The following is a 26,341-nucleotide window of genomic DNA, read 5'->3' as shown; positions in this document are numbered from 1 at the left end:
TCTAAAATCTCCCAACAAACAAGAGCCCATGGCCAAATGCCTTCCCAGGGGAATTCTACCAAACATTTAAAGAAGAATTAATACCTATTCTCCTGAAACTGTTCCAAAAAATAGAAATGGAGGGAAAACTTCCGAACTCATTTTATGAGGCTTGCATTGCCTTGATCCCTAAACCAGACAAAGACCCCATCAAAAAGGAGAACTACAGACCAATATCCTTGATGAACATGGGTGCAAAAATCCCCAGCAAAATACTAGCCAATAGGATCCAACAATACATTAAAATGATGATTCACCAGACCAAGTGGGATTTATTCCTGGACTGCAAGGTTGGTTCAACAACCACCAATCAATCAATGTGATACAATACATTAAAAAAAGAAAGAACAAGAACCATATGATACTCTCAATAGATGCTGAAAAAGCATTTGACAAAGTAAAGCATTCTTTCTTGATCAAAACTCTTCATGGTGTAGGGATAGTGGGTACATATCTCAATATCATCAAAGCCATCTATGAAAACCCCACAGCAAATATCATTCTCAATGGGGAAAACCTGAAAGCTTCTCCCCAAAGGTCAAGAACATGGCAGGGCTGCCCACTCTCAGCACTGCAATTCAACATAGTACTAGAAGTCCTAGCCTCAGCAATCAGACAACAAATAGAAATAAAAGGCATCTGAATCAGCAAAGAAGACAAACTCTCATTCTTTGCAGATGATAGGATACTTTATGTGGAAAACCCAGAAGACTCCACTCCAAAAGTGCTAGAACTCATACAGGAATTCAGTATAGTGGCAGGATATAAAATTTATGCACAGAAATCAGTAGAATTTCTATACACCAACAGCAAGATAGAAGAAAGAGAAATTAAGGAGTCGATCCCTTTTATAATGGCACCCAAAACCATAAGATACCTAGGAATAACCCTAACCAAAGAGGCAAAGAATCTGTACTCAGAAAACTATAAAGTACTCATGAAAGAAAGTGAGGAACACACAAAGAAATAGGAAAATGTTCCATGCTCCTGGATTGGAAGAACAAATATTGTGAAAATGTCTACGCTACCTAGAGCAATCTGCACATTTAATGCAATCCCTATCAAAATACCAGCAACTTTTTCCAAAGAAATGGAATAAATAGTCCTAAAATTTATATGGAACCAGAAAAGACCCCAAGTGGCCAGAGGAATGTTGAAAAAGAAAGCCAAAGTTGGTGGAATCACAATTTCAGACTTCAAGCTCTATTACAAAGCTGTCATCATGAAGACAGTATGATACTGGCACAAAAAGAGACACATAGATTAATGGAACAGAATAGAGAAGCCAGAGATGGACCCTCAACTCTATGGTCAACTAATCTTTGACAAAGCAGGAAAGAATGTCCAATGGAAAAAAAGACAGTCTCTTCAACAAGTGGTATTGGGAAAATTGGACAGCCACATGCAGAAGAATGAAACTGAACCATTTCCTTATACCACACACAAAAATAGACTCAAAATGGATCAAAGACCTCAATGTGAGAAAGAAATTCATCAAAATCCTTGAGGATAACACAGACAGCAACCTCTTTGACCTCAGCCACAGAAACTTCTTCCTAGGAACATTACCAAAGGCAAGGGAAGCAAGAGCAAAAATGAACTATTGGGACTTCATCAAGATCAAAACCTTTTGCAAAGCAAAGGAAACAATCAACAAAGCTGAAGGCTACCAAAATAGTGGGAGAAGATATTTGCAAATGTCTTATAAGATAAAGAGCTAGTATCCAAATCTATAAAGAACTTATCAAACTCAACACCCAAAGAACAAAAAATCCAGTCAAGAAATGAGAAGACATGAACAACATTTCTCCAAAGAAGATATACAAAATGCCAAAGACACATGAAAAAGTGCTGCACATCACTTGTCATGAAGGAAATACAAATCAAAACCACAGTGAGATACCACCTCACACCAGTCAGAATGGCTAACATTAACACGTCAGGAAATGACAGATGTTGGCGAGGATGCGGAGAGAGTGGAACACGCCTACCTATTGGTGGGAATGCACGCTGGTGCAGCCACTCTGGAAAACAGCATGGAGGTTCCTCAAAAAGTTGAAAACAGAGCTACCCTACAACCCAGCAATCACACTACTGGGTATTTACCCTAAAGATACAAATGTATTGATCTGAAGGAGCACATGAACCCAAATGTCCACAACAGCCAACTTATCAGTTTCTAGCAGTATCTAGGACATGGTAGTTCTCTACAAATGGTACAAATTATTATACTATATGGAAATATGATTAATTCCTAGAAAAGCAAGAATGTAGGATCCACATCAGAATACATCCATGATATAAAATACTATTTACCAAAAAGGGAAATGTTCTATGAGAGGCTCGCCAGTAGGAAGAATTTCAGCATTGGTAAACCTAATGGCTTCTCCTACTGAAAATTAGGTGCTCCTTCCACAAAAAAAAGTAATTTCTCCCCCTCTCTTACTATCACACCTTAAATCCACAAGTAGCTTGCTCCAGTGAATTAAAAGGTGAGTACTAATTGGAGAGGGAAACAAAATAAGTCATTATCAATGAATTTCACTTTAGCAGAGAGCAGTTTATCACATTCTTTGGCTCATCAGAAAGAAAGTATGGACTTAGAGCTGGGAAAGTTTAAGATAGGACATAAACTTGCACTACTTGCCTATATTGCCAATAAACAGCTTCAAGGGTATACTCCAAGGTTGTCCTAACTCATGCTTGAGAAAGGATCTATTTACACAGGCAGGAGACACAGGATAGGGTCCAATCATTCCCAGCAAATTGATCATGAACACTCATCACACAGACAGAATGAGTTTGGACACCTGTCCTTACCAACCAAAAGAGTTTGATTAGTCTTTAGGTCTCTTGACTGGTGATATGGCCCATTAATTATTTATCAGAATACAATCAATCACTTAATCAATGGGACTCCTACCGACCCAAGTTCATGTTCCTCAGTCATGTCCAACAACCAACCAGTTCAGAAGGTTAGAAACCTCAGAATTACTTTGATGCCAGACTGTCAGCCTTTAATGAAACAACTTTCCTGCATAAAGTGCCTGTGTGTTCATCAGGATTCTTTTTGCTAAGTAACAAAAACCAAGCTTAGATCAGCTTAAGCAGAGTAAAGATATATAGGAAGCACACTAAAGTACCTATGTTTTTAAGGGACTAACACTCAAACTACACGAAGATGCTTCTTTTCACAGTCTGATCCTTTTACTGTAGATTGGTTTCCTTTTCTGGGCAGCAAACACAGCTATCAGAAGCTCCCAGGATTCACACTTTATAAACTCCCCCAGCCCAAAGGAAATTTTTCCTAATTCATTTGAAAATTTCAGGGGAAGGACCAGCTGGAGTCAGATGCCCACTACTGATCGGTCCACTGTGGCCCACAGTGGTGATAAGAGAAACGACAGAGTAGGAAAGAATCATATAAAGAACAAGGCAGTGCCAACTGGAAGCTTGAGCCATTCCCAAACGTAAGGAGGCACTGTTCCCAAAAGAAAGTCTGAGGATAGTGCTGGATAGACAACAAAGGCAATCCACTACAGGTATTTATATGCAATTTTTATATTAGTAATCAGCATGGTATGAAAACATATGTGTTTGTTCATTTTGTAACTAAACCCTCACCAAATTTAATCACAGGCCATAAAATGTATAACCATTCAAGTCAGGTACCCTATTGTATCCTTCATCTCCTCAGGCCTCTATTTCTACCATTCCCACTCTAGACTTGCTGAAACACAATGAACCTCCTAAGTAGCAAATTCTACAGGAAGAAATGCATTTACAATGATTTCACAACTGTGCTTCTCTTGTCTAAAGCAGCCCTTAGGCAAGAATTATTTTCTTGTTATTCTAGATGTCTAATTTTGGTCTCAGATAACCTAAGAAGTTTTTGCAATGCAATTTTATTATTGGAAACAATTTCTTTATAGAAGAATATTAAGCAACCGGTAGAGTGAAGTCAAAAGGTCAGTGTGCACATATAAACCACTTTCCTAGCTTGCAATTCTGCCTCCTTATATTTAGCAAATTCTGAAGTAGCAAAATAGACTCAGTAGAAATATTAAAATATTTTTAAATTATCTTATATTAGCATTTTTAATCATTTCCCCTAAAAACATATGTGCTGACTTTGATATTTGCAGTACACAAAATGTTTTCAAGGCACTGGTTCTGGGGTTTACAAGATGGCTAATAATGAATATTTTGTTGTCTCCTTCCTCTCTTGCTATCATTTGATATGCCATAAATCCTCACCTATTGAAATCCATGTGATCATGGTAAACATGATCTTTGGAAAACAAATGTTTACCCATACTCACACTCAGGTAAACAATTCCCAGAATACTAGTCATGTCTAATCTTCCTTCCTGAGTGATCAGAGGTCTTCCAGGTTCAGGGACTGGACAGGGTACAACAGTTCCCTATCCAGGTACAGAACTGAAGAATTGATCTTGCACAAAGCCACAGGAGCAAGGGAAGGAGAACCAGATCCAAGACAAAGGGAGATCAGACAAAGGAGACTGCACAAGCTGGAGAAGCAAAGAGTGGAAAAACTCATGAGTCAGGGTCATGAGTTTAATGAAACATCTAGTAAAACTGAAGAAGAGCCCCTGGGGCCCAAATCAATTTAAAAGAAAAAGAACCCTAGATTTTTCAAGAGAAAACATCTTTGCTATCCAAAATTTCACAACTCAAGAGTCAACTGGGGTTTGGGTCTCCCACCAAAGTCCTGTGCAAAACTTCTGAGGATTTGTTAGGTGTGTAGAGTGTAAGGATTAGACAGAACTTGCATTCTCAAGGTCAGTTCAACTCCTACTTCACAGACTTGTCTGTCTCCACCATTCGACCTAATGCCAAACTCAAGCTTTACTCACATAAAACTTCAATGAATATAAGAGTCTTTGTCAATTATTTCAAAAGAGATATAAAAGGAGTATATACAAGAGCAAAGCAAACAATTTCAAACTGAACACAGAGTATTTCTTCCTAAGTTATCTTTTGGCCATCCTACCACTGTACCATTTCCACAAATCCCTTCACCCAGCTGTGCAGCATCTGTAAGCTTCTCTCTCTTCTCTCAATTTACCCCTTTGGAAAGAGTGCAACAAACTCTCTTCCTCATAGCAGGATGTCAACTTACCCCTCTCCTCTTCAACCTTGGGTCAAGCCTCCAATATGTTCCTTGTTTCACTTTGTGCTCCTAAGTGAATTATCAAGCTATTTTTACCAACAGAGCTTGCCTCTCCCTTCAGAACTTAGATGATAGATGTTAAGATATGGATTCAACTTCTTTCCCATTTTGCAAGACTGAAGCAGAATAATTTGTCCCTAAATGGAGCTAATAAGGAGAAATGAGTTTGAGCAGCTCTCCACTCCATGATTTAGGGACAGGGCAGCCTGAACTAGGGAGGGACTCCACATGTTCGTTCACAAGTTTGGGCATCTGAATACAGTCTGGCAACCATTCTCAGCTTCTTCTCTGATCTATTTGTAGGAACTGACCCTCCTTTTCAGAAACAAATTCTGACTTTTGGTTCATCAGAAAAGGCACTCATAGGCAAATGTTTATTATCTTTGACTTCTCAGATAAGTCGCCTACTATCTCACATTCCACACTGCATTTTAGGTACACTGCCTAAACATGGCTTATAGGTACACTGCCCCCAAACCTCTCTTCACCATGATATACAGAGAAACAAGGTCTCTTTCTATGAAGGCGGGTTCCAAATCTGATCTGATTCTGCTAAAACCACAGGTGACACTGGCTCATGAGAAAAATAAAAAAGACAAAGAGACATGTAACTAGAAATCCAGACAAGTCTTAGGAGATTCAATTTAGTATCCCTTTTTCTTGGGTATCACAAGGAAATCAATACAGCTTACACCAAAAACCTTCTTCCCTTTTGGATTCATTTGATCAGTTAAATATTTTATGATAATCTAACTGGAAACCACCAGATATTTATATTCCCTACACAATGTAATCTGAATACACATCACCCACCAAAATGATAAATAGACTTGATATATTAAAGTCCCCAGTTCACTCACTGTTCGTTGATTAATTCAACAAATGTTTACTGAGGGCCCACCACATGCCCACCAGCTCAAGCTCACAGGTTTTCTAGAAAGTTCTTGCCATGATTGTGTTCACCCATTTAAAAAAACACATAGTTAGAGGAGAGGTTACTGTTTTTAAGAAGCATGTGAAATCTACATGAACAATAATCCTTTCCTAGCCAGCTATCACACAGTCCTGTCAAAGGAGCAAGGCATGGGTTTACCCTCATTCCCACTCTCTTTCCCTAAAACTCATCCAGTGCTTCACTCTTATTAAAGGCATCTTTGAGTTAACAAAACCAAAATAAAAGCTTTCTTATTTCTCCCCAAAACTGTTATCTATCCCAGTGTTAACAGTTAATGGTGTCACCTTTCACCCAGTTGAAAGGTAGCCTTAGAATCACAGTTGATGTTCCCTCTCTCTCACTTCTCATATCCAATCCACTAGCAAGTCTCTTTTATTCTAACTAAAATCCCATCCACCATCCTGCATCCCATTTTTCACCATAACCACCACTGCCATGTAAACACAGCCAATATCACTTTTAACCTAGACAATTGTAACGTTTTCTTACTCGGCTCCTCATTCACTCTTAACCCCTTACAAAATCCATTCTAGCATCTAGAAATTAAACCCACATATGTCCTCTACTTCTCAATGGCTTCCCATCACACTTGATACAAAATCTTAACTTTTACACACTTACAAAGGGCCTGTATCCATCATTCTCGGTTTTGGCTGCTCAACAGAAACACATAAAGAGCTTTTAAAAATACCTAAGTGCCATCCAGATTAATTAAATCAAAGTCTCTGGAGGTGGACTCCAGCACTGGCTTGTTGTTGTGTTGTTACTCTGGATTTTTTTAAGTGTGCTTTCAGAGTAGAGGACTCTCTCCACATCTTCCTCTGACTGCATCTCTTGCCCCGTCCCCTCCATTCATTACTAGACTCACGAGCCTCTCTGCTTTCTTCAAACCACAGTTTCTCTGCTTTACCTAGAAAGCTCTTCACTCCCACCCCTTACCTCCTACACTGAACATCTTCATCTCACTGGCTCCTTCTCATTACCCAAATATATTACCTCTTCGGAGGCGTTCTGGGACCACCTAATAACATACACCAGTAGTTCTCAAGGTGTCGTCTCTACAGCAGCAGCAACACCTGACAACTTTTTAAAAATGTAAATTTCCAGGCCCCACATCAGGCCCCTATTAAATCAGGAACTCTGAGGGAGGGAATACAGAAATCTTAATGTTTTAATAAGTCCTTCAGGTGATTCAAATGCGCACTAAAGTTTGAGAACCACTAGTGTGTGTGTGTGTGTGTGTGTGTGTGTGTGTGTAATGTGTGTGCATCTGTATACATTTATCTACCTCTACACTTCTATTTTTTTTTAAGATTTATTTATTTGTTTGTTTGTTTGTTTGTTTGACACAGAGAGAGAGAGAGGAAAAGCAGCAGGAGGGGGTGGGGAGAGAAAGAAGCAGACTCCCCACTGAGCATGGAGCCCCATGTAGGACTCAAACCCAGAACCCCTCCCAGGACCCCAAGATCAGGACCTGAGCCGAAGACAGATACTTAACATACTAGCCACCCAGGCACCCTTCTACTCTTTGTTACCTGACTTTATTTTCTTCACAGCAGCCATATGAAATTTTTATTCAATTTTGTGAATTGTCTGTCCCTCCCCCCACCCAGAATAAGCTCCACAGAAACATATGTTCACTCTTATATGCCCAATGATTAGAGTAGTATCTGACACTTAGCACATAGTAAGTTCTCAACAAATATTTATTGAATAAATGAGCCCACAAACGAACCAGTCCAGTCACTTTCTCCCCCAGAAGCTCTGATGGTTTGGTTTGGTTTGTTTTCCTCTAGAGTAAGGGTCCCTGAGGAAGATGTATACAGAGATCTACAGTAGAAGGTCTCAGAAAACAATATCAAAATCAAACTAAACGGCCACACAGCAGTCAACTCTAGCTCTTCAGAAGGCAGTTATTTTAAATGTCGGACATGCTTGGCTCATACGAAAGTGAAGTAATTGCTATGTATGACTAATGTACAGCTGGAAGCCTCATCAGATCTCAGGTAACCTGCAAGGCATTTTCCAAGGAAAAAACAGGCACGGAAAGAGCGCTCTAGAAGGTACATTGAAAGCAGAGATAAGGGGGGAGGAGGGGCTGGGCACTCAGGTCAGAAGCCAAAATAATCCCACCCCCAAAGGATATTTTCCCTTGACTCAGGACCCTGGAAATGGTGGTTTTCTGTTCAAATGTGCCCCCCCCACTCTACCCATACCACCATGCCCAATAAATGAAAAATATCTTTTGTTTGATTTAAATTTCTTTAAATTTTAGTGAAGAACTTCGCAACTCTTTACATTTATAACATCTTCTTCTGTGAATGGCCTGTTCTTGTAGTTTTCTTTTAGGCTGTGTGCCATTCTCCAGTTAATTGGCAATTAAATTTACTCTTATGTATTGTATGTATCCTATGCGCTGTCATTATTCTTCCTAGTTTGCATTTCACTCTTGACTTTGTTTTGATGATTCCTCCCTCAGTCACAACTTAAATTTTTATTTTTATTTTTATTTTTGTAAGATTTTATTTATTTATTTGACACAGAGAGAGAGATCACAAGTAGGCAGAGAGATGGGCAGGGAGAGGGGGAAGCAGGCTCCCTCCTGAGCAGAAAGCCTGATGCAGGGCTCGATCTCAGGACCCTGAGATCATGACCTGAGCCAAAGGCAGAGGCCTTAACGCACTGAGCCACCCAGATGCCCCTTAAATTTTTATTTAGAAAATGTACCCATCTTTTGTGTTAATGTTTCTGATTTTATGTCAAAAAATAGAAAAGCTTCCTGTACATCAAATACATTGAAATATTCACCCATACCTCCTATTTGTATTTCTGTGGCTCTATTTTTCTTTTTTAAGTATAACTCTTTGATCCATCTGGAGTTTATTTTGATGTGACGAGGAGGAAAAGTTCTGGGGCACCTGGATGGCTCAGTCAATTAAGCATCTGCTTTTGGCTCTGGTCATGATCTCAGGGTCTTGGAATCAAGCCCTAAGTCTGCTTCTCCCTCTCCCTTTGCTCCTCCTCATTGGTCATGCTATCACTCTCTCTCTCTCTATCACAAATAAATAAATAAACTATTTTTTTTAAATATGAAAAAAGAATGAGGAAAGGTTCTAATATTATTTTTCTTCTCCAAATAATGAGTTCATTTGGGAAACTCTATAACCTCAGCATTTAGCACAGTAAAACTGTACATAGTTGGAGCTGACTTTCTGTCTATTAAATTATTGGGATGGTGATGAAGCAACAAGAGAACTATGGATCACAAACAACAGACTCCAATAAAACGTGAACATTATGACTTTAATGTGACATTAATGTATATTGATGTCTATTTTAATAGATAAGTATTAACCAATGTAAATTTGGTTATTACTAATGCCAGATGAAAGAGTAACAGTAACTACTGCTTATCAAGCACTTACTTTGCTTCACACACTGTAAGTGCCTTACATATGTTAACTTACTTAGTCCTCAAAACAAGTCTATGAGAATTTTCTAGTCCTATCTTAACTTCCCAGATGAGAATACTGAGGCACCAAGAGATGAAGACACTTGCTCAATTCCCATGACTACTAGCATCTGGCAAATTCATACCCTGAGACCGAAACACTGAGAATTCTATGCCTTAACCCCTATGTTATCCTGTCTTATAGATCATTGTTGACCCCAAAATAGAAAAAAAAGGGGGGGATGTTTTTGCTATTAACATCTAAAAGGGGTACACATTTTATTAGGACATTTTCTATGTTTCTGGGGAGTCAGTCATTAAGCGACAGCATTTGGCTCAGGTCATGATCCCAGGGTCCTGGGATCAAGCCCTGCATCGGGCTCCCTGCTCAGCGGGAAGCCTGCTTCTCCCTCTCCCACTCCCCCTCCTTGTGTTCCCTCTCTCACTGTGTCTCTCTCTGTTAAATAAATAAATAAAATCTTTATTTTTAAAGGACATTCTATGTTTCTAATTCTGTATTTCTAATCTGAAAATTGAATTGATATGCCCCCATCCCCACCCTCACCCAATTTCCCCCCCAAAATTACCTTCCTCAGAACTCAGTATTACCTTTGGCTACAATATCTGATAAAGAACCTATGAGGGCCCAACACAAGATAACTCCACACTTGATCTATATCTCCCCTAATCCACATTCTTTCACATCTTTTAAGTTCAAAATCCCACCACAAATTGCTGCAATTTCCAAGCATGCCCTGATCTGAACTGTAAGTACTACAGAGCTGCACTGAATAATTTGGTCTATGTAGCAAAGTCAAAAATTCCTTCTCCAAATTTTATGCTGTAAATTAGGTTTTCAAAGATTTGGACAAGATTATTCAAAATATTCTTAACAACAACAGGTGTCATTTTGTCATTCTAGCTTTTATTTAGAAAAATGAGTAGAACTTTTGGTTTCATGATGGCAACATAAAGGCATTTTTTGCTCCCTTCTGCTCTCAAAATTCTGAAACCACAAAGATGACAGGAAACAAAAACACAAACTCCAACTTCAGTGAAATGAAGAAGTGACTATAATCCAACATTTGAAGATGGAAAGCAGATGGAGGGAACATTTTAGCAGAGACGAGAAAAGTGAAGCCAATGGCTACAAGAAGCAAGCCAATTTGCCCCTGGAAATGCTCACAAAACGGAGATGCTAGGTACTCTGGAAGATGAAAGTTAGGGCCCTCGCTAAAGTGAAGGGATTTTTAGACTCTTTCAATCGCTGGCGGGCTGCCACTGGTTTGTACCAGCTTGCAAGAGGGAACTCTGCAGTGACCTCGTATTGAGCTGGAAAGCAACTATAGGATGAATATTTGGAGAAGGTGGCAAATGCTACAAATCTGAGTTTTGTTTTGTTTTGGATTTTTTTAGAGAGCTAGTTGTTAAACATCTCCCAGCACACCACAGCTCCCAAGTTCTAACCTTCAGTACCCACTAGAAATCTGAGCTTTATTTTCCAGAGAAAGCAAGTGACAGGGGTTTCAGACTCAGGCACAGCAGTCACGGAAGAGGGCAAGTGAAGGGGACAATGCTGAAAATGAGTGTAAGAAAATCTGTGCAACAATCACAGAGAATGCCTTCAGGTTGCATTCCCCTTGTCAAGGGATTGAGGAACCTTCTCTGGTGAAACTAAACTGCCTAAGAGAAAAGACTTATGTATTAAAGGTATTTTGTGGGTGGGTAGACCCCTCAACAAAAGATCTAGCTAACTCCTCTAATCATCCTGTGGTGAAGTCCACAAGCAAAGTTTTTAAAAAATTCACTTCCCAAGCACACTTTTTCAAGAAGCCATTGCAAGTTATGCCTTACCAAAACCAAAAAAAATAAACTAAAAAGGAAGAGGACATGAATTTAGAAAACAAGAAGCAGCAGTGGGCCCTCCCAGAGTGACAGCTGTGCCTCGGGCCCTTTGAACACAGTGCACACTGGGGTAGGAGGCAGAGACTTGAGCATACAGAAGACAGTACTGGAGATATTTTGCAGAACTGTTAGAGGATAGAAGACACAGCATTCCAAGAACATTAAAGGGGGGGGGGGAATGAGGCAATTATTAACTCCAGCTAAAAATAAGAACAAAAAAATAAAAGAAATGCAGTCACACAGGAGATCACTCAACTGCGGAAAGCACTGACATAGTCATAAGAAGATAATGGGAAAAGATGTTACTAAAAATTTAGACATAATAAATTATAAGGAGGAAGTGAAATTTTTTACTTTATTACATAAACCAAATTATTTAGCGTGGTTTTGTAGTATACACATTTCAAATCAGGGCATGCTTGGAAATAACAGCAATTTGTGTGGGATTTTGAATTTAAAGAAGAGGTATAAGAAAGTAAAGGTAATCATATAGCTTAATAGAAAGTAAAAATGATTAATCAAGAGGTATATTATTTTCAAATAAGGAAGTAAATGCCAGAACAAATATCTAAACACATTGAAGTGGTTCTTCCAGTTAAGTGAAACAAGGCAGTAAGAGAAGAGAAAAAAGAATATTGTTTTTGTCATATGCTCTATTAAAAATATTTGACTTAATAATTTTCATACTGTCACCATATTTTTTAATTTAAATAATTAAGAAATAAAGGAATAACGAAAAATAAAATAGTTTATAAATTATGGGCAACTCCAGAGAATGTGGCAATTATTCTGATATTCTAGTAATAATGGGATTCCTGCATTGTAACCAGACAAATCCAAATGAGGAGAGATCTGTTTAAAACACCTTGCAGTAAACTATCTGAGTATTCATCATCAGGTACTGTAGTCAAAGCCTTAGTTATGGATCATTAGACGAGATTACTTGTGATGACTATGTCAAGGATAAATTAGGACAGATTTATCTTCCAACCTTATCTTTTGGGGGAAGCCAGAATCTTTATTGGGACAACGATTCTTACTCATCAAATGTTCATAATAGATAAAATTTATGTATCCTTTTTGAATTTCCAATTTTATTTTCTAAAGAAGATAGAAAAAAATGTTCTTTTTACAGTTTTCTTCATACATTCTATTTCCTGCTTTGAAATGAAAATTATGAAAATTGATTTCATAATTAGAGGAAATTACTGGTGGGGGGTTAGAGTGATTAAAAACAGGAGCCCCGAAGCTTAGTGGCAAGGAAGAAATATACCGTTCTTTCTGAAATTTTGGTGGGGAAAAGACTGAGAAACTGAATAGTATCAGGGATTATGGGGGGAGGAGAATTTTCCAGAGAGGGGAAACCTGTGCTGTGCTAAGGCAAAGAGAAGTGGTACAATTAAGGAAGGAAGGGAGGCAGGGAAGGAAGGAAGGAAGAGAGAGAGAGAGGAAGGAAGGAAGGAAGGAATGAAAGAAGGAAGGAAGGAAGGAAGAAAAGAAGGAAGGAAAAAAACATTAGATGGTGGTGTGAAGGGAAATTAAAGATGAAAATGGATAGGGGTGATAGGGGTGCCTGGGTGGCTCAGTCAGTTAAAGGTTTGATTTCAGCTCAGGTCATGATCTCAAGCTCCTAGGATTGAGACTGGCTTTTGGCTCCCCGCTCAACGGGGATTCTACTCGTCCCTCTTCCTTTGCCCCTCCCCCTCCTCAGCTTCCCTCTCTTTCAAAAAATAATAATAATAATAATAAAATCCTAAAAAAAAAAAAAAGATGATAATGGATAAACTGAAAAGAAAGTAGAGTTTATTTTTTGATCAGGGAGCCCTTTTCTGTGAAATTCAAAGCAAGACGATAACTAGAGACATGTTTCTGAGGTAAACAAAGGGAACATGAGGGATAGTTTCAGAATGGACTTACTTTCGAATGAAAGGAAGAACCCAGTCATCTTCTGAGGCCGAAGTTAGGGCTGGAAACGTAGAGGATTGGAAGGAATTGAGAACAGTCACTCTTCAAGAACAGAGCACAAGTCCCCAGAGACCATTCCTGGACCAGCGAAAAACTGGCCACACCACGAATCACCCAGGAGAGGGTCAAACAAAGATTCCATATTCTCTTCCTCAGAAAGTCTGATTCACTAAGTCCAGGATAAAACTGAGGGATCAATTTTAAAGGCTTCCCAAGACATCTTTATGAGTATTCAGTCTAAAGCCAATGGATGGTGATCCCCAAGATACAGATAAAACAATATTAAAGGCATGAGGGAAGCCAAACTGCAATGTTTGCCAGGAGCCGTATCTCTGAGGTTTTGCTATTTCCTCCATCAGCAAAAGGCAGAGAGAGGGAAAACAGAACTGTGAGGGCTAACAATCCACACAATAACTGAGAATTGCAGCAGCCTTGAGTTGCTGACCAAACCTCCACTCCTGGTTCCATGGGGAAAATGATAAAAACTGAAATGCAAAACCTCATTTCTCATTCTTTTTTATTCAATCAATTCTTAACCAAAAGCAGCACCTTTCACTGAGAAAAGCACTACCTCACTCTACGTGGACGCTTGTGCCCCAGGTCAGGCCTCGGTTTGAATAAAAGAAAAACATATTATTTGGTTCCCCCGTTTGGGGTCTGTGCTAGTGAATTTCTGCACTCTTAAGTGTTCCTAACTGAGGTATCTATGCTTATTGATATACTTAGGTCTAGTTTAATGGCAGCCCTTGGAATTCTTATAGTTCCAGCAAGACATGGGTACCCCACAATTTTAGGAAGTGACTATGTACTGCACACTTGTAATAATAGTTGGGTTTTTTTCTTGTTGTTTAGTTTTACTTATAAGCTCACTTTCTGGAATGCCTGGTTGGCTCAGATGGTTAAGCATCTGGCTTCAGCTCAGGGTCCTGAGAACGAGTCCTACGTTGGGCTCCCTACTCTGTGGGGAGTCTGCTTCTCTCTCTGCCTCCCCCTGCTCATGCTTTCTCTCTCCCTCAAATAAATAAACAAAATCCTTAAAAAAAAAAAAAAAAGCTCACTTCCTCAGATCTCTGTCAGAAATCATCAAAGAGAAAGGACAAATAAAAATCAACTACACTACTGAACAGTATTTTCTATAGTTCAAATGGTTTTTGTGATCCTAAATATTGCTTCTAAAGCTACACAATTCAGTCAAAATAGAAATTACAGTATTTAAAAACAACTTTCAAAAAAACTGAAACCCAAATATATTATTAAGGCACAATGGGAAAGACAGTGTAACATAGCATAATAGAAATGGTCTTTTATCAATTATCAACTGTTTCCTCACTCAAGTGCAGTCTTCTTTTAAGCCCAGAGAGTGAAGTAATGTACACATAATCAATTAAAGCAAGTTACAAAAGCAGCTGATCCATGACTTCATAAAATAATCTCTGTCACAGTACTGCATTCTGGGAAGCAGCCAACTGTTGTCAAGCTGTAATGAAAAATGCCAGATAAGTGGCTTCACTTCAAAACACAGAAATAGGCCTGATTAAATCAATTAATTTCTATCAGATTTTGATATCATCTGGAAAGGAAAATCTAGCCTCCTTCTGAAAGCCAAAAAACATTACTTTAATCGAGAAATTTCCTCACTAGAAATAGGAAAAAGTGACACTAAGAGGTACAAACTTCCAGTTATAAAATAAATAAGTCACAGAGATAAAAAAATACAGAATTGGGAATCTAGTCAATAATATTTTCATAATGTTGTATGGTGACAGACAGTGACTATACTTACGTGGTGAGCATTGAGCAATGTAGAGAATTGTCAAATCACTATGTTGTGCACCTGAAACTAATATAACATTGTATGTCAACTATAGTGCAATAATAAAAAAAAATTGAAATGAACTTTCCATTTGCTGAAAGGGAAATTCTGTGAACTAAAAAAGAATAAAGTAAAACAAAGTTACATTTTTAAAAATTCCTCACTAAAAGGTATGACATTTTAGTCAACTTAATCAATAGAGTGTCAATTACCTAACTTCATTGGCTTTCTGAGGAATATACCCAAGTTTCTTTGATTTATTTTCATTAAGCAGAAAAACACCGTAAGCCTAATGCATATTGCAAAACCCACGCTTGACATTTGAAACTATACCACCTTAGAAGTATTTAGCTCTTTTTTTAGACCTGAATATTACTTTGTTGAATACACATCTTTCATTAAAAAGGAGCTGTGTTTCTTAATGAATTTTCAAAAAGAAAATCTAGAGAAAGATAAGAAATGTGCTTTCCTTTACACAGTTAAGAAATAGAACCATTAGGACAGTGGTGTTCAAAGTCCAGCCATGCATTTAAGTTACCAGGAAGCTTTTAGAAACTAATACCCCATCCCACACAGATCAAATCAAACCTCTGCGGGTGATGCCTAAGTATTGGTGTTTTTTACTTCTCCTTTTTTTTTTAAAGATTTTATTTATTTATTTGACAGAGATAGACACAGCAAGAGAGGGAACACAAGCAGGGGGAGTAGGGGAGAAGCAGGCTTTCCACTGAGCAAGGAGCCTGACATGGGGCTTGATCCCAGGACCGTGGGTCCTTGACCTAAGCCAAAGGCAGATGCTTAATGACTGAGCCCCCAGGTACCCCATTTTTCACTTTTTTAAAGCTACTCAGGTGATTCTAAAGGTTTGAGAATCCTACACAGGACCACCTGTGGGGCAGGGCTTAAAAGCAATGATTCTTTGCCCTTGTTATGAGCAGAATTGTGTTTCTCCAAAATTCATGTGTTGCAGTTCTATACCTAGTACCTCAGATGTGACTGTACATGGAGATGGGTTCTTTAAAGAGGTAAAATGAGGTCACGGGGGTGGGCTCTCATCCTTATAAAAATAGGGAAGAAAGTGAAGAAGAGGAGATTAAGTACAGACAGGTACAGAAGGAAGACCACGGGAAGGAGCACGAAAGGACTACCATCTACCATCTACAAAAACCAACCCTCAGACACCTTGAACTCTGACTTCTGGCCTCCAGAATCATGAGAAAATGAAATAGTTGAAAATAAAAAAATAACTATGAGCCACCTAAACAGTGATGCTTTGTTACAGCAGTTTTAGTGAACCAATCCCCAGAGTACTGATACCAGGCATGGATGTAGCCAGAGATTGGCACCCAGGGTTAAGGCCATAGCTTTTGGTATCCTGAGGTCTGACTTCCCCTATTCTCTACTCGATGTTAACTTGAGAGAGGAGCCACTTACCCTTTGTAACACCTCTCTACTAGAACTATTTAAAGAATATAACCAAGAAATGGAATTGAAAATTAAGTTTTTTATTTTATTGAGGACTTTGCTCCACACATTTAAGAACTCCCACAAGAGAGACTCTCTTTCACACCTCTGTTTCCAATACCATCAGTAGAAGGTGAGTATTTTTCCCTTATAGTGGTGATATATTTGTTTCCTATCATCCACAGATACACTTTTCAAATATTCTTACGTCTATTTATCTTCATTCACTCTTAATAGTGTCATACTATAAATCATTAAAACTTTACATAATTATTTCAAAATATGAATTTTAATAGGTTCAATGTTAATTTGGAGTGCAACAGCTATAGGTTTTCTTTCCCCATAAGAGTGATATCGTGGCTTTGGAGTCACACAAACCTCAGATCCATGAGCTCTGTCATCAGATAGTTGTGTGACCATCAGGAAGTTATATAAATGCTCCAAGCTTCTAGGCAGTCTCCAAAAAGAACAAGATATATGTTCCCCTGAACCTCTCCCTCTTACCTGCTGCTAGAAGATAGTAACAAGTGGAGTCTATGGCCCAAAATAGAAACCATGTTTTGACAATAGTAGAACAGACCATTAGCTGAAAACTCCCACTTAGATTAAATATTACTTGAGAGAGAATTAAATGTCTACCTTGGTTGAAACATTCTATTTTGGGGATACCACATTGCAGTGGTATGGCTTATCCCAGTTCTAATCATTGTGTGGAGAAGAGTTTGAAGAAAGAAAAACATGGAAGTTAGCTTTCTTTTTGTCTGACATCTTAGCAGGGTTGCAGGGGTGGCCACTGCTCTCTGAGCTTCACAATGTCACCCAAAGGCAACAAGAAGAGGAAATATGACAGAAAGTCAAAGCCAAAAAGACAAAGACCCAGTGAACAAATCTTGGGGCAAAGTCAAAAGAAGAAAGTGGTCCAAAGGCAAAGTTGGGGACAAGCTCAATAGCCTGGTCTTGTTTAACAAAGCAACAAAACTCTATAAGGAAATTCCCAACTACAAGCTTATAACCCTAGCTTTGTTTCTGAGAGACTAAGGATTCAAGGTCCTCTGGCCAGGGCAGACCTTCAGGAGTTCCTTAGTAAAGGACTTATTAAACTGATTTCAAAGCACAGAGCTCAAGTAATTTACACCAGAAGCACCAAGAGTAGAGATGCCCCAGCTGCCGGTGAAGATGCACAAACAGATCCCACCAGCTGTACATCTTAAAAGACAAAACTTCACTAAATTAAAAAAAAGTAAAACGTGGAAGTTATAAAATCACTTAGGAGTTTACTGCAGAAGTCCAGGCTCAGGCGGTGGGGTTGAGAAGTTGGGGAAGTAAAGAGGTACACTTTGGGGTGATGGGTTGAATAGGTGATGGGGATTAAGAAATGCACTTGTGATGAGCACCAGATGTTGTACAGAAATGTTGAATCACTATAATACCTGAAACTAATATTACACTGCATGTTAACTAACTGAAATTTAAATAAAAACCTTTTTAAAAAGGACACACTTTGAAAGTGCAGTCAAGGTGAATTGATGATACACTAAACATGGAGGGAGTCGTCAAAGGTGGCTCCCAAGTTTCTAAGAAGATAGAGGTATTATTTACTTATGAAGACCAGAAGAGAAGCATATTTCTAGAGGAAGATCAAGAAATTTAAATATGGAGGGGCCCCTGGGTGGCTCAGTGGGTTAAAGCCTCTGCCTTCAGCTCAGGTCATGATCCCAGGGTCCTGGGATCAAGCCCCGCATCGGGCTGTCTGCTCCGTGGAGAGCCTGCTTCCTCCTCTCTCTCTCTCTCTCTCTCTCTCTGCCTGCCTCTCTGCCTACTTGTGATCTCTGTCTGTCAAATAAATAAATAAAATCTTTAAAAAAAAATTTAAATATGGAAAATTTTCAATACATGTGAGATATAAACATGGTGCTGTCACATCAGAAATGAAGGGATGAGTTTGAATTCAAACAAGTTTGTTCCAGAGGTAATTTGAAAGTAACTTCTCTACTCAGTCATCACCCTTGGAATCATTACCCAACACATCCCCAGTATAAAGTACAAAACCAGCACAACCATCCAAATACCATCCTAAATTCTTAGGGAACTATATGGGGTGCCAAGTCAATCATTCCTCCACAAGGAAAAATCATAATTCTTTTGGTCTGTCTATTGGTTTTATTTTATGGCCTTTCCCTTTGAGGTTAATTGACTTTAATACATTCTTTAATACTTATGTGAAACATTCAGATATTTCTGTTTAATCTTTCATTGTAATTGTGTATATTTCATATGTGTTTTCAAAATTCCATGTCTAAAGTTTATTTCTAAGACGTCTTTATCCAAACAATCTCTGAGATATTTAGATGCCAAAATGGCAGAGAACATCTTAGGGTGTCGGTGACTGCAATCTATATAAGGAGCTAGTAAAGGAGGTAAGATAAGAGAGAAAAGGGCTTTATAAAATTTTATCCAGAGGTTAGAATTTTAACGTATGTCTCTCTTATCTGAAAGTACTCACTCATTCAAATTATATTAATCATTTTGATAGTGTTTTTGAATGTAAGAAAGAGAGAGAGAAGCTTCTGACTTGATTGCCATGGTTCTGGGAAAGGTGTTGTGGATGTGCTGCCTTCACAAAGCCAAAAACATGCACAGTAATCTTCTCGGCTCTAAGGAACACTCCCCAGCTGCACATTTACACACTTCCATGAACTAATTGAAAGTGAGGTCAGGGAGGAACGCCTGGGTGGCTCAGTGGGTGAAGCGTCTGCCTTCAGCTCTGGTCATGATCCCAGGGTCCCTGGATGGAGTCCCATGTCAGGCTCCCTGCTCAGTGGGGAGCCTGACTCTCCTCTCCCTCTGCCTCCTGCTCTGCCTACTTGTGCACTCATGCTCTCTCTTTCTTTCTCTCAAATAAATAAAATCTTAAAACAAAAGAAAGAAGAAGAAGAAGAAGAAAGTGGGTTCAGGGATCCAATAGGCATTTTATCTTATTATCCCTTGCTAACATTACTTTTTTAAAAGAGCTGAAGAAAGAAATACCTTGGAAGACCATTTCCTGTCCATTTATATCCTAGAACGGATCCTAACAAAAACCACCTGCTGGCCAGCCAAACGAGTTATCTTAAGAGAAGGAACCATAAACATATTCATTTTAAGGTATTCATCTTTTCACTATAGGCCACTAATGTTTTTTTTGTTTCTTTTTATTTATTTGACACAGAGAGAGAGAGAGAGAGCACAGACAAGGGGAGCAGCAGGCAGAGAGAGAGAGAAGGAAGCAGGCTCCCGGCTGAGCAAGGAGCCCGATGCGGGACTTGATCCCAGGACTCTGGGATCATGACCTGAGCCGAAGGCCGCTGCCTAACCAACTGAGCCACCCAGGCATCCCCGATAGGCCACTAATATTAAATGACAGCTGCCATAAACTCTAATTGGCTAAGGTGCATTAGAGCCAAAATACTCATATTTAACTTACGGATTTCTGGAAGCATCTCACAGCATGTATCCTTGCTGCTATAACCACTTTAACCCAGATTATTTACTTTAGACTCCAAAATTTAAATAGTGGACTAAAAAAAAAAAAGCATAAAGACTTTACAAAATCATTATATGATGCAGGCTATTGGCACAATGTATAAAACAAAGAAAAAGTATGAACATTAAGAGCCTTCCTCCTGCGTCTTGATGTTAAGTCATCCAGCAGGCCCAGTTCCATGGGTTTCCATCAGTCGTTACCCATGATGATAACGGACCAGAACAAATAGGCAATTTGTCAATCACTCTCATTTTGCCCAAACATCAGAGCCCTTTCCTAACCAATCTACCTAAAGGTTTGCAATTAATCTTTTTATTCTCCTTCCTCCCAGCTATGGAGGAATTAATATATAAAAAGGACACAAAGATCAGATGAGAGGCCAAAATAAAAGGAGGAGAAAAAGAGGGCAACTTAGATAATTCTCCAACTGGATAACGAGCTCCTGAATAATTAAGAATCCGCTAAGAAATGGTGCCCATTTTGAACGTTCTCTTTTAAGTCAAGGGCAAGCCCTTTAAAGAGCTCGTAACTGCTCCACTCATATGTGCTTTGTTCCTAAGAGCAGGTACTTTAAAATACTTCCTTTATTAATTTTTCACTTTTTATAGATTGATCCTAAGCCTCACCAAAGGAGGAGAAGGAGAAAACAATACAAAAACCAGCAGACGTGAGTAAATCAGGATACCTTCCCTAGTGGATGAGATCTTCCTTTCTTTTAATATAGCAAAATGCTTAAAATGCTGTCTTCTATTTCTTCACCATTGTGAGCCCCATCTCCCCACCCCACTTCAATACTAACTCAAGGCCACCATCTTTATGCCTCCCTCCAAATCCCTGCAGTGCCCGAAACAGTCTCTTAATCGTAATAGGTGACTACGGAATAGCTCTCAAATTAAACTATATTAAAAACACCTTTCTGCACACACACACACACACACACACACACACACACACTATAATGAGTTATCAAGAAAGCCAAAAGTATCTAGAAAGGGAGAATAACTCTGTCTGGTGTGGCAGAGAGATATCTCAGGATAACAATTCCTAAACCATCACAAGCTAAATACCCTGGTTCTCAGCACAGCCCCCTTTCACAGGTCCAGAGCACTGAAACTACCCACATCTCACCAGATGGTGACTCTGTGTAATGTGTCACTGTTGAGTGGCCCTGCAGTCAACATGAGTAGCAATGATCAAACAGGGAAAGTACGGGGAGACTTCCAGAAGCCTAAAACAAACTTGGAAATATTTTGGATCCTTAAGTCACACATGTCTTATTCATTCACTACTCGATAGGATTTATTCTAAAATAGCCCAATTTTGCTCCATGAAATATATTTAACAATCTAGCCCTCAACAAAATTGGGGATATACATGTAAAGTGACTAGAGCCCTGTAGTTTCAATAACTTCCCCGAACATCTTTAACTTCATTTCCCGGGCACCTGGGTGGCTCAGTTGGTTAAACCTCTTCATTTCCCAGCCTTGTTCAACTGACCTTGTAGTAATAGAAACATTCAAGAAAGAATTTTACATAGTCATTTATACATCACCGCAGCTTTAAACCTGGGGAATAAAGGGCTCTGTCCCATGGTCTCAGTTGGTGAAAAGTTGGTTGTTAGTTGGTTAGTAGATAGGTTAGTTGGAAAAGGGCAAGAAGTCCATTCTAATACCCCCAAAATCGTGCTTAATAAGGCCATCTCTAAACAGGAAGACAAAATCCACCAGGCCCATTCGTGTAAAGGTACTGGTAGCTTCTGCCATGAAAGAGAAGAAAATGGGTGGAACTTGGGTGGAGAGATTAGTGACATCATTAAGGACCAGACTTCTAAGTTGCTGAGCCTTATAAGCAAAAGCTGAGCCCCCTGTAATTCTAGTCCAGGTTAATGACTTTAATCCTCTTTTAAAAAATAAAATGTGCTCTGAGTAGTATAAATTATAGCAACTCCTCCAGACTACTGCTCTGCAGTGAGTTGGGCAATAGGGAAGAACAGAATGAGTATGATTTCCACAGACCTGATCTAAACACTTCTATAGGGACAAAGAGAGGCTGGGTGTGGCAGCTGGCAATAGACACTGCCTAGTCTGTACCTTCTCTTCTGAGACACCACCTACTTTCATTTACCTTTCAAGGTGGCCCTTATTTTCAACACAGTCAGAATCTATCCATGCAAAAGTTAAGAGAGCAAGCACAGAATATGACTTAGCCCTAACCCTTCACTTACCTTCCGTGCCCATCATTACCCTGATGTCCACAGCATCTGCTCTCTCTGAACTTTGATAATTAAAGCGTGAATATCACAAAGAGTGGCTTTCTACATTATTCAACAGACTATCTCTACAGAAAAGGAGAATAGAAGATACAATAAGTCAAATAAAGCCTTTCCAGATAGAATAAAAAACTTTAAAAAACTTTGAAGAACTTTACCCATCCTTCTCCTTAGGTAAGAATTTCTGTAAGTTACAAATGCGATTAGTAAAACTGCAAACGCCCCTCAAAATGTGTCTGGGTGGTGCAAAAATGGTTCTCTAAAAATTACAGAGGGAAATGACCTATTGGATTACAGAATTCAGAAATTTCAATGTCTGTACTTTGTAGCTCAGCCGGCCTGGCCACTGATAAAAGTAGCTGTTTGATACAAATTGATAAACTGCGGACCTATGAATTGTACATCATTTCTCTTAAGCTTGCAAGGAGATGAAAAGTATCAAAGGATAAAGCATAGGAGGAAAAGAAAGTCTCTTCACACAATAAACTATTAGTGAGAAAAATAAAAACTGAGTTATTTCATTTTATTTTTAACCCCTTAATTTTTCACACAAAGTCATTTAATATAAAAGAATCCAAACATCTTTTTCTCAAGATACCGCACCCAACAGCTCAACTGCAAAGCATGTGAGGTTTTAGTTCAGTCACAGAGTTTGCGTGTATTCTAGTTTGTGAAAAACACATCTTTTGGAGTCGTGTTTCTAACAACCAAAATTGTATGGTTTCTTGAAGCAATGTAGTAACTGAAGATTCTCCTTGACTGATGTTTCCCAAAGCATCTCTTTAAAATGGGAGGTTAAGATATGTGGTAAGTCATATGCTAAAAGGCCACTATCTTCTCTTTATAAAAGCATAATCTGGTTAAAAGCACCCAAATGGCACATATTCCATTTCAAACTACTTTCAATTACTTTTACTGCTTTTACCTAAAGCAATAGTAACGAATTTTTCTCTATTCCAGAAGTTCTATGACCAGTAGTCATTTGCACAAATTACTACACACTCTTCCATGCAGATTCACCCCATGGGGATGACTTCCTCTTCTCTCTTACTCAATGAGACATGTTTATTACAGGACAAAAATAGCAATGGAACACCTTTAGGCAGTAAGTGTGATTCAGTAAACGGACAGGCAGTAGGTGTGATTCAGTAAACGGACAGGCAGTAGGTGTGATTCAGTAAATGGACAGGCAGTAGGTGTGATTCAGTAAACGGACAGGCAGTAGGTGTGATTCAGTAAACGGACAGGCAGTAGGTGTGATTCAGTAAACGGACAGGCAGTAGGTGTGATTCAGTAAACGGACAGGCATTAGACATATTGTTTTCCTTTTATTCCATTACTCCGTAGCTTCACATGATGGATTAGAGAAAGCATGAAAGATGATGCAAGTCAAAGAAGGAGAAACAAAGATGGAAAAACACACAGAAAAAGTATTCTGTATCATTTATTTTGCTAGCTACCTAGGCACTGTTTTTGCCTTTTCCATGGTTTTTCACGAGAATTTCCAGCTGCCCAGAGTCCAAATGCATAGCTTTTCCATCCTCTACTTCAGAATCAAAACGTATAAAGTGCTCACCCTTTGATTATTCCTATAAAATATCATTCAACCACTCACATCCCTTCTACCTAAACTTCTGAAGCTCCTGAAAGCTGACAAGATTAAGAGAAGGCATTTTTGCTGAGGATCCCAGTGAGTCACAGTGAGTCTGCTAATATCCGAGATGCACCATTTCCAAGTGAAAAATGGGGGCTTTCCTGGCCACAGAACCAAGAGTAAAAGAGGGGAAGCATCTCTGTTCACCAGTAGAGAAACATACTGCTTCATCACCTGGAAGATGGAGCTGTGTCCCCATGGAGTGTTGATAAGACCACGAACATAAATGTATAAAACTGAAAGGAGGAAAATGTGTATAATAAACGTCACTATGGCACAAACGAAGCCAGAAAATGACTGACCTAGAAACTTTTCTTTGTTTATTCATGAACCTAATTTTAAAACCAACAATTAAGATGAAGAATAAACATTATCAATTACAATATCTCATTTAGTTATTTGACACATGCCCATGCTACAGTGTTCTCATTCCAGAAAGGTTAAAATTAAAGAAAAGTAGAAAGAAAAAACATCATCTAAGAGAAAAGATATCATCTAAATATACTAAGACAATGACTATGAACATGTTGGTATATTTTCTCCAGGTATTTTTCTAGGTCTATTTATTTTTATGTTATTGTGCCTAGATGTGTACATAATTATGGACCCTTTGTTTCATTTACTGTTGTAACATCTAAGCTATTAACAACCCTTTATAAATATCATGTTCATGAATGAATTTAATCTTGAAATAAGCAAAAGTAGAGACAGTGACTCATCAGCGAATTAGCACACATGCAAATAAAAAGAAAATTCAAAGATACTTTTCCATCATTAATGCTTCATCATGTTGTGTCCATAAATACTTTTCAAACTGTAGGATCTAGTGTAATTTAGGAGAGAAAAAGAGAGTTCCCTATCAATGCTTAACAACTTTCAAAAAATAATCCATTTCAGAAATCTTCAGAACTAAAAACCATACCAGTGACAATGGAATCCATACCAGGATTCCACTCAGAACATCTCAAATATTTATCTAGAACATATCTCAAGCATCAGCTATTATCTATCTTGCTTCTTTAAAAGTCAAGAGAATTTGTATACCAGAAACTGCCTGGAAGCTCCTAATACCTCTTTACAGTTAAGGCTTACTACCAAATAAACAACATTTACTTGCTTAATGTCATTGAGTACAGAGCCAGGAAGATTTAACCTTGACAGTTAAGCCATTTGTACTGAATAATAAGGTAAATTAGAAAAAAAATTACTTGTTCAAAATGAACTAATATATCATTCAGAATGTTTATTGAGCAATGCTAAAGGAAAAACTGACACTTATATGAAAGGAAGGTTCTAAATCTGTATATCTTTAGCTGAAATATATGCACATAATAACTAGATGCAGATATAGAGCAACACACCAATTCTAAAAAATCTCATACCACCAATTGGTATGAATGACCTTTGGTTCCAAATTGAAGCTTAATAGTTTGTGCATTTCTCAAAAAAAAAAAAAAAAATAGGTCCTTTTATGTGTTTTCCTAAAATAAATTACACATTATTTGTTTATTAATGTTCACAAGTGCTTGCCTTCACTTCAATAAGGCTGATTATAAGTAATGGTTTGCGTTATTATTCCCAACAAACTGCACAACCTCAAAATTTTCCATAATACACACAGGTGGTGGTACTCAAATTATTTTGTCTTAGAAACAGAATCATGCCACCAATATGTCCCCTGAGAAAAATATTAATATTCCCCCTACACATATTTGAATCACAAGTCTGACCCAAGAAGAAAGATGTCTACTGAGAATCCTCCTCTCAAAGAATCCTTCCAGATGAGCCAGAGAAGTTTATATGTCTAGAAACCAGTGTAGCTGTTTCCTCAGAATTTTTATAAAGATGATCTCCAAATTGATTTACATAATATCTGCATGTTTGCTTCGAAAAATCTAATTTTGTTCATTACAATGCTCCTTTTGGTGTTCTACCTCTCTTCTTTGTATTCCTAGCATTAGCAAAAGGCAGAAGGCTACCCTCAGAATGAGAACACCAGGACATACCAGCAAATTAATACTTGAAATCTCAAAGGCAAGAGACACACAGAAGACGATGAATACACTGGGGAGGGGCTCCCTGCCACTGCCAGCACCAAGATGAGTTTAA

General features: G+C 38.5%; 1 protein-coding gene and 1 pseudogene across 1 annotated transcript in view; one reads left to right on the top strand and one right to left on the bottom strand.

Moving 5' to 3' along the window:
- PLCL1 (phospholipase C like 1 (inactive)) overlaps positions 1-26,341 on the bottom strand; it is a 342,886-nt gene that overhangs the window by 202,823 nt on the left and 113,722 nt on the right. The gene's annotated exons all lie outside the window — the stretch shown is intronic.
- On the top strand, positions 17,599-17,997 carry LOC123391668 (annotated as a pseudogene).

The sequence above is a fragment of the Mustela putorius genome, unplaced genomic scaffold (assembly GCF_011764305.1).
Source record: "Mustela putorius furo isolate JIRA1106 unplaced genomic scaffold, ASM1176430v1.1 tig00000275_pilon_pilon_pilon, whole genome shotgun sequence".
Classification (NCBI taxonomy): domain Eukaryota; kingdom Metazoa; phylum Chordata; class Mammalia; order Carnivora; family Mustelidae; genus Mustela; species Mustela putorius.
This window is presented reverse-complemented; position numbering and strand designations above follow the sequence as displayed.